At 43.7% G+C, this 9,999-nt stretch overlaps 1 protein-coding gene across 5 annotated transcripts in view; it reads left to right on the top strand.

The window, feature by feature from the left end:
- The first annotated feature begins 3,339 nt into the window (after positions 1-3,339).
- The window catches only part of zdhhc3a (zinc finger DHHC-type palmitoyltransferase 3a), a 65,743-nt gene continuing 59,083 nt past the window's right edge, over positions 3,340-9,999 (top strand). The window contains exon 1 of one of the 5 annotated variants that reach the window (XM_028817858.2): positions 3,340-3,957. The gene's annotated coding sequence lies outside the window, so the exon portion shown is untranslated. Of the gene's footprint in view, positions 3,958-8,979; positions 9,102-9,999 lie in introns of those variants that run through there. The other 4 variants (XM_051935674.1, XM_051935673.1, XM_051935676.1 and 1 more) reach the window with 4 other exon arrangements.

The following is a 9,999-nucleotide window of genomic DNA, read 5'->3' as shown; positions in this document are numbered from 1 at the left end:
TCTGGAGACCTCTGCCAACTGGCTGTCCAACCCTCCTGGCATCCTGCAGTATCAGGCCTATAGGGTCTTTACTGTGGGCTACACAGAGGACAGTGACATTCTTCGAGAACTTCCACTCTAGTATGTCTTCATTGACAATCTCCACTCACACTAAAGTAACCAAAAACACACAGGACACGGACGTTCACCTCCACTGAGCATGTGCACCTCAGCAGAAACAGGAAGAGGAAGGGTCTTCCACGCCAGACATCCACTCGCAGCTTGCATTTCCACACAGAAGGCAGCAATATGAAAAACAAAAAAGAATTCCATGAGGTGGAACTTTTATTGAGAAAAACAGACGAGTAGAAGTCGGAGCAAAGTGGCTGAGAAAATGTAGTGAGCAGAATCCAATCAGGGAAGGGCCGTGTAGTAAGCACAAGCCAATCAGAGCATGCCGTTTCAAAACACTCCGTTTTCACAATAAGCTGCCGTTTTCAAACGTCCACGGCTCTGGAGTAAGTTTTCAAAAGTCTCCACGTTCAGGGATTAAAAACTCCAGCATAGTGTGGAGGAAAGGCGAAAACTTCTGAAAATGAACATCTGCATTTTTAAATGAAAGCGCAGTCGTGTGGACATACTGTAGCCGTACCAGCATTTGCTAGCACACATGCAACAAGTCATCTGCTGCCATGATAAGTGCGCACAGCAATCTCATCTCAAAACGTCCGTCTTCCTTACCCGAAAAATCACAGAGTGCATTTGTCACATAGGGAGAAGTGCAGACTAACGGTGCACGCTGCCCACTGTTGTGATGTTTTAAAACGCGTCAATTAAAACCTGCTTTAGAAGCCACCTCAACGAAACCGTCACTAAAAAACTACACTGAAAGCTGCCATACAGTCGTCCCATCAGCTGCTGCAGCATTTTCCTTTACTAAAATGCCCTTCAAATTAAATAAGGAGAAAACAGAAATCTTAGTGATTGGCAAAAGTGGATATAATGAGGATATTAGAAATAAACTTGATCAATTAGGTTTAAAAGTCAAGACAGAGGTAAAGAATTTAGGGGTAACTATTGACTTGGATCTAAATTTTAAATCACATATTAACCAGATCACTAGGACAGCATGTTTTCACTTAGGAAATATAGCAAACGTCTGTGGTGGGTTGGCACCCTGCCCGGGATTGGTTCCTGCCTTGTGCCCTGTGTTGGCTGGGATTGGCTCCAGCAGACCCTTGTGACCCTGTGTTCGGATTCAGTGGGTTGGAAAATGGATGGATGAAATATAGCAAACGTTAGACCCCTTACAATTTTGCAAGATGATGAGAAATGAGTTTACACCTTTGTTTTCAGTCGACTAGATTACTGTAACACACTCCTCTCAGGACCACCCAAAAAAGACAACAATCGATTACAAGGAGTGCAGAATGGGGAATCTTAACTAGGAAAAGAAAATCCAAGCACATCACCCCAGTCTGAGCGTCACTACACTGGTTACCTGTGCCATTTAGAATTGACGTTAAAATCCTGCCAATGGTTTACAAAGCCTTCAATCATCTGCTCCGTCCTACATCTCAGAAGGTCTCTCACCTTACACTCCAAATCGTAACCTCAGATCTTCAAATGAGGGTCTGCTTTGAATCCCAAGAGCTAAACTTAAAAGAAGTGGTGAGGCGGGCAGCCTTCTGCCGTTATGCACCTCAAATCTGGAATACGAGTTTACCAATAGAAAGTCGCCAGGCTAATATGGTGGAGCACTTTAAAAACACTGCTAAAAACCCATTATGTTAACATGGCGTTCTCAGAGCTTCATTTTAGTGTAACCCTGATATTCTGTATATGCATTGAATTATCATTTTTATCTTATCTCTGCAATCCTACTAACCCCTACTTTCTCTGCTGTTCTTTTTCTGGTTTTCTGTGGTGGCATCTGCGTCGCCACCACCCAAAAAGGGCACCATGCAGGCCCTACATTGATGGACTGAAGGCCAGATGTCCACATGACCAGCATCATCTAATTCTTCTGTGAACTGATTGAGATCATTGATGTTAGCTAGAATGCCAAGTGGGGACTGGGTGGTCTCATGGCCTTGGAACCCCTGCAGATTTTGTTTTTTTCTGTCCTCCTGGCCATTGGTCCTTACTTTATTCTTTGTTACTTAGTATTGCCTAATCTTATTTTTATATTCTTTTTTTCTTTCTTCATCTAGTAAAGTACTTTGAGCTCCATCATTTGTATGAAAATGTGTATAGAAGTAAATGTTGTCGTTATTTCAATGGTGTTAGTGTGCTGCGCAGACTACCATTACCTGCTATTATGTGTGTATCCTTTCAAATTTCGGGGTAATCCGTGCAAAACCAATGTGGAGCCCTAGGTGGGGTGGACAGACATTGCCTCTTGTTGTCCATAGCAGGTAGTCAGTATTATTAGAATTTGATGATCTGGGATGGGGGTCACCATAGGTGTCCAGAGTACACGCCCCTTAACTTTCATAAATGATGCCCCTCAGATGACACCGCCTAGGTCACCTAACAGATTAATTGGCTGGCTGCCAGGGTAATTTACACCATATTAAAAGTGCAGCTCAACCTAACTGCGGTGTTACACTGACAAATGTATTCACTGGCTACAGGCCATGTTATACTGATGACATTTTCAATCCTAAATTGCACCATTAGGCAATTGTGCTTAAGCGAAACTCGGCGAGTACGCGCAGTTCTGCGCATCTTCTTCTTCGCACGAACGCACTGCAGTCCGACTGTTGGCAGCCTCACAACTATCTGCGCAGCCGCCGTCAAGCGCGTGCACGCTTCCGTATTAAAAACACACCGTAAAATGCGCCACATATTCCGTCGAGTTGTTAAACGCTGTCCCACTGTGATGAATGGAGTACTCGGTTTTCGCGTAACGAAGTGTCAGCTTTTAAGTGTAAATTTGCCGACGCGCATGTCTGTGGGGGTCACTGAAGCGCTGCGCAGCTTCTCGTTTTCTTTGTAATCAGAACTGGCAGCCAGCTGCGCAATGAGACATTGTGCTGCATTTTCAAACGTATGCATCATTTAAACTACATACCAAGTCATCACATAACACGTTTATGGTTTCACTGGACTAGTCTGATGTGTAAGTAAACGTTATTTTAAGCGCAAATTAGCCGATTCGTAGCTCTATGGTTCGGTGAAGTGCAGCCATACAAGAACGCCCCCGTGTCTCTGCTCCAAGTGTCGGCATCCAGCAGCCGGGCACAGCGCTGCGTTTTCAAACGTACGCATAATGTAAATGGCTTACGAGGCCACCACGGAACACAATTAGGATTTAAGTGAAGTAACACAGTCCCCTACATGCGACTCGAAACAGGCCACTTTCTGTGGCACCCCGTCCGCCGCTCCTCCCAAAGCTCGGCTGGCCTCACCGTGGGGCGCTCGCGTTGTTTCTTTCTCGGCATACGTGAAGCCAACGAAGGAACCGGAACTGCCGCGCTCCCTCGTCCGTCCGCTGCGTGTTTTCTCGCCGTGTTACTGAGGGGCGAGCCTCTCCGGAGACATTTTTTTTTTTTGTGGCTAATAAGGAAGTTGGATGTTCACAAAACTGGCGAAAGCGGCGGCAGGAAGTCTTGCCTGCCTGTCCTGAGCGGACTTCCTGGTGTGGGTGTCTGCTGCTGCGTGCTTGTTTTGTGGCGGATCGCCTGGGTGGGAGCCGCTCGCGCGGGCGAACGACAGCGGCGAGCGGGAAGACAAGTGGGCGAGTGTAGTGCCGCGCGGCAGCCCAAACGGACGAGAGCCCGGCGTGCGCGTCTTCGCGGAGGAGACTCGCCCGCTAGCCTGCGCTGGGTGTGGGGAGCGCAGGGCTGCAACAGCACGAGAGCGCACCGATACGCTTCGGAGGGCCAACCGGCTGAGCCGCCCGCAGAAGAACAGAAACCGAGCGAGAGAAACGGGCGACCGCGGAGGAGGAGAAGGCGTCGGAGGAGAGACGAGGTGAGTGGCTGCCACCGCTACCGTCTTAGCCTTGGGCTCGGGGCTTTGTTCGGGACACGTTCATTTTACATAAATGGATCTTTATTTGGGAAGTGGAAAAGGGTCTGTGTGGACATCAGCTGCGAGGGGGCTGCGTGCGGATACCAAGACCGAGCGGTAATTTGAGCTCCGCGGACCGCAGGTGAGGCGCACCTGACAAAGCCGCACACTCGGATGCAGGGACGTCTCATGAAGAAAAGACCCCGCAGAAAGACACAAGGCGAAAGGCAACAACCAGAATCGACGGGACGCGGTGGTTGTGCTCAGTAAGCGGCCGAAACGATCAGAAAAGACGATAAAGGAGGCGCTTCACACCTTACGAGTCGAACAGGGCCTTCACTTGCGCTGTAGGTCGCGTTACCATGTGAAAGCCGCACAAAGCCACCCCGAATGGTGGGCGAGGCTGGAGCCGAACTGAGCAGCGCTGTGTGCAAGGCAGGAGCGGGCCTCACTGGGCCGCGTTAGAATCGAAGGCTAACCGAGCAGACGTTACGGGAAAACTGGAGTGTTAAAAAAAAAAGAGAGAGAGAAAGAAAAGGGTTAATATTGCTGTACCCCCAAAGTGGCCCTTCTGTACCGAAGACGGCGGCATCTCGGTCTCTCCTTACTATTTTAAAATATTTTGAAGTTCTGACTTTGTGTTCATTTATGGAGTGACCACAAATCAATCCCAGTCCGTTTAAACGCAGGTCTTTGTTTGTTTGTGAACCTGAAGATAAAGTTGAGAGGAAATGAAGTCATTGACTCGGGGAATGTCACATACAGCAGTCTAAAGTTCAGAATGTTAGACCTTCCATTGCATGGAGGAATGTCTCATACAAAATAAATTATGATATCGCATTACCCTGTACCTTACTTGTGTATTTATTAAGTAAATAATAGCACCATGAAATGTGAGGATAAAGAATCGAATACATCAGAGGATATGTTTTTGTTTATTTGCTTATTTGGCTGACACTTTTCTCCAAGGTGTCATTTCCAACATTTGAGATGTAGATGGCTCCTTTTCTTTTGTTTTTCCATTTGGAGCCCAGGCGGGTGAAGTGACCAGCGCAGGGTCACACAGTGTCAGTGGTGGGAATTGGACCTGCAACTTCAAACATAAGCAGAATGGAGCGAAGTTCTGCCCAATTTTCAGAGAAACATGTGAATTTGGGAAAGCAACCCAAAAAAATGAGCCAAGGCCTGCAGGTAGACCTCGCCCCTCTTCAGTCCAGACTGATAATGTTTAATGTTTTGTTTTTTCATCAAAAAGAGAATGTTTCATGATTTAAAGCTCCTATGGATTAGCAGCACAGTGGTGCAGTGTTTAGCACCATTGCCTCACACAGCAAACATCATGGGCTTTATTCCGGTTTCCAGTCGTTTCTGTATTTTTTGTGTTCTATCAGTCTCAAACTACATTAGTAATAGAATTTATCTGTTAACAAAGTATATACACATTAAAAAAGAAATTTACATGCAAGAGGCACAACTTCTAAACCTGTGAGCAAAAGAGGGTTTCATAGATGTTGTGCAAGGCAACTGTGCTGCCCCTGTATGTATGCAGTAAATCGGCACTTGTCTATTATCATGACACAAAGTCAGGCCTACCCCAAATACAAATACTAACCTTAATGTTGGGGGGGGGCATAGTTACCTATAGGTCCCTAATGTTAATGTCCCCTTTGGGTGCCTAATGTTAAAATTCCTGTTGGGTGCCTAATTGAAGAGCTCAGTTCCAAAATCAGCTAAGTACAAAAGATAAAATTTTGGAGGTAAATAGGAAAATCTGGGTCCGTACTTAGCAGATTTTGAAACTAAATCCCTAAAACTACAGCGCTACACTGTTGCAATTAGCAGGGTTTGAAGCTCAAACATATTTTCGGCGCGTGACCAACTGCATGAAAAGTCAGAATCACGTGTTCACTAAATTTTACCAAAAGGTGTAATTAGCAGATTTTGGAAGTCACATCTTCAATTGTAAGTTTTCTGTCGTGTGTCACGATAATACGATTTGCTTCACGGTAATGGAAAAGTTCCGTAAATCTTTATATTAATTCGCTTGTGTCCATCTGTGCACGATATAAAAAAACAGTAACCACAACTACTATATCCACAACAGTAGCGTGGAATCCATGTTCCTGTTTATTTGCCAGGCCCTGTTTTTACCCATGGCCAGTTGTACACTACATTTTTCTGAGTTACATTGAAATGCAGGTTAAACATACAAGTACTTCTGGGAATATTATTGCTGACAATAAGGTTTATGCAACAAATTGTGTTTTCCAACAATTATTACAGACGTTGCATTACCTGATGGCCACACTTCACAAACCTACCAACTTACATGTGCCCTGCATTTCCCTTCTTATCCAAAATGTTCTGTTATCCTGTTTGTGTTACACTTTGTATTGTAAGTAAGTGACTCTGATAACATCCCATACTAATCATGTGACAATTGTAATATTGAGTCCCCTCACAAGTCACTACTTATTAAAATAATATGCTTTCTTACTGTACTGTGATGTTCTTCCCTCCCTCATCATCATTTTATTAATGCTTTTATTATGGCAAAATGTTTACAAGCACAGTTTGCTAGTATTGAATAATTCTTCCCTGAAAAACTGTCACGTTAAACATTTTAGTGTTGTAATTCTCAGAATGAACTCTTCTTTTTGTGTTTTTTAGTTTGCTTTATATACATTCAGAACTTTTCCTGAAAGTGGACATCAACTTGGCTCAGTTATGCTTATGTTTTCACTTGCACAGAGAGAGACAAATGGCTTTCCTCCTAAACAAAGCAGTCCATCAGAGGTGACGTTTCTCACTGTACAAAATAATGAAGAAAGTCTGGTTGGGCTTAAAACAGCAACTGCTAGCGGTGCTTCAGCCACTCCGTAGTCTTCAGCGAGCTCTCATTGGGGGGATCAGTTACAGCATCATCAGTGGGGGTGCACATTTCCTTTCCTCGAGGGTGGCAGTGGCCGTGGAGTTTTGTTCGTTCTCGTTTATTTAATGTTAGCTGAAACCTTCATTCCATCAGTCGGCTGTCTAATGCGGTTGGGATAGAAACTGCCGGGGTGATTCTGAACTTGGCAAGGGAATTGAGATGGAAGGATGGCTGAAATTCAGAAGATGCTTACCACTCTCATGACTTTTCATGCTCACAAATTTCATTGTCTTTTGTGTATCTACTGCTCCCATTTTTTATTTAATTAGGTAATCATTTTAAGTTTTTTACTTTATTATACAGTATGGAGTTGTTGATATCCTACAGGCTCCCAGCATGGAGTTTGCATGTTCTTCCCTTGTCTGCCTGGGCTTTCCCTGGGTGCTGCAGTTTCTCCCACAGTCCAAAGACATGTAGGTTAGTTGAAGTGGCATTGTTAAATTGGCCCTAGTGAGTGTGTGTGTGTGTTCTCACCCTGCAGTGGACTGGTGCCCTGTCCTGGAGATGTTCCTGTCTTATGTCCATGCTTACTGGGATAGGCTCCAGGTTCCACACTGCCCTGCCCTGCATATTGGGTTAAGAAAATGGATGCGTATAATTAAACTTGCGCCACAAATAACACACGAGGTCACACTAATCAGGTATAATTAAAGATACAAGGATCAATTAGGTATTTTTCAAGTCAGTTCTTATCATTTGCCACAGGAAATTGGGTTGTCTAGTGACACTTTTTTTTTTTTCCTTTTCATTTGCATTTCTTACTGGGAATCGGCACAGATGTCAACATTCTTAATGTCTGAAATGCATCCATTTTCAGGATGTCCTCGATTATTGTTCCATGTCTTGAGATTTCATGTCAATAGATATTTTGGTGATGGCATCAAAAATTTGTTCAGGTTCTGATTCGATGAAGTCCACAATGTCAAGAGAAGTTGACTTTAGTATGGTGTCTGCGGAAACTTAAAATTGATTTTCACGTTCTAAAATGACAGGCTTCCACAGAAAGTTGTGCGTGTTTTTGTTTTGAGCTGTGTAGAGCTCCTGGATGACCACATGCCAGCAAAGAGAGAATATTCTTGGACAAGCACTTTCCGAGGTCCGTGGCCTGTCTTCTTTCAAACAAGTTGCTTCGTGTTTGCCTTGTGACAGTCACATTTGGTCCAGTGCTTCTCCCCATGTCCTTCTAATACAGTTTGATGCATGTCCAACAATAACTGGGTAGAAATTGCTTAACGTAACTAGCATATTTGCAGTCTGTTTATTTTGTCTTGGGGCCAGGCCTATTGATTTGCAAGTAGGTTTTGAGATGCGTGATTTATTTAGATATACAGTACATGTACGCACACAGGCACGTACACAAAGAAAGGTGTAAATGAAAAGAGTGAACAGCTTGTGTGCCATATAGGAGCACAAGCCTGGTGATGAAGGGAAAGAAATGAGCATAAAACAAATCTGTAAAGGTCGACGTGCAAAGAGGCCAATCCGTCTATTTGTGCAGCTTGTTTACTTCATTTCACCCAATGTGCTTCACTTCAAGTGAAATTTTCTATTGAAGCTGTTCACTTGATTACATTTCCTGTTCATTTTGCTATTTTTTATATATTGTATATCTACTGTTAAAAATATTACATACAGTGGGTTAATGTACTTGTATATTATTACATAGAACAATCGGTTGTATTGTAAAACATTCCGTTAAGTAATTTCCTGTAGTATGGGCCAACACACTAAAGTGAAACTTAATGGAAGTACAGTATGGACCATTTCATACCAGTTTTCTTGTTGTATGTTTGTTTTGTTCTTGGTGAGCTTGTGCTTTCTGAGAAGAAGTCCAGCTGTGTGTTCACCTGTCCCGTTGCAGCAGCCCTTCTCTCCATGGCATGGTGTCCTGCAGCTCATTTCCTTTCTGCTGCAGTTGTTGTTGGTGCTGAGATGTATTTGAGCACTTGGGACACAGCCCTGCAGGGACCAACCACCTATCAGACACAGCAAACTTTATTAACTACTTCATTTTTTATATATGTGTTTTACACAGTAAGCATTTACAAAATACAAAAAAGTGTCAGAAGATACAAAATGAAGCCACTTTGTTGGAGAGCAGTGGACGGCAGATTTGGTGATGACTGCTGTAGAGCTTCATTTGTCAGACTTGGTAAGCTCAACCCTGCTACTGGTGAGTTCAGTGGTTTGTCATCTGCTCTTGTAAATGTGTGTGTTTAACCTATGAATATCATATCTAGGCCATGGCACACTTTTAGTGTATCCATGGTTAAGTCCTTTGATAGATTAAAAACTACGAAGACAGTGCATTAATGGCCTTATTTTAGTAGATGTGTTAACTGCATGCAGTGGTAGGCTAAGCTTTTGAAGAGTCATTGTTGACTTTGATGTGCCGACGTTTATTTTTTAGTTTAGTTTTATGATCTTCCATTGTACAAAATGGTATATTCAGTGCTGCACCTAAGGGTGTCACCTTACACGTGTTTGTTAGATGCAACCTGTGCTTTGTTTTGTCCTCGTTGAGCCCTGGCTTAAGCTAAGAATTTTCTTGGGACTTTCTTGGGCAGATTTGGTTTGTTTTTTTTCCAGCCCCCTGGAGTTGGTTTTTCTGTCCTCCCTGGCCATCAGACCTTACTTTATTCTTTGTTAATTAGTATTGCCTAATTGTATTTTTATATTTTTTCTTTCTTCATCCTTGATTTCCCCTTGGGATTAATAAAGTATCCATCCATCCATCGCACTTTGAGCTACATCATTTGTATCAAAATGTGCTCTACAAGTAAATGTTGTTGTTGTCATTCTGCATCCATTCACTCGCACAGCCCCATCCATCCGTACTCCCTCTCCCAGTGATTTGAACTCACCAATTCACCTAACCTGCATGTGGCTGGGGATGTGGGAGGAAACCAACATGCAAACTCCACAGAAACAAGGACCAGGCATGGTATCCAAACCCAGGATGCTGGGTCCATGAGACAGCAGCACAACTCTGCCTCCCTGCACAAGAGCTCCTCGTTTAAACTGTATTTAGCTGGCTGATAATTATGTTTCCATTGCAAATTGCGCATTGC

Source organism: Erpetoichthys calabaricus, chromosome 13 (assembly GCF_900747795.2).
Source record: "Erpetoichthys calabaricus chromosome 13, fErpCal1.3, whole genome shotgun sequence".
NCBI classification, from domain to species: Eukaryota; Metazoa; Chordata; class Cladistia; order Polypteriformes; family Polypteridae; genus Erpetoichthys; species Erpetoichthys calabaricus.
Note: the sequence above shows the minus strand (reverse complement) of the source record. Positions and strands in the feature narration are given on the sequence as shown.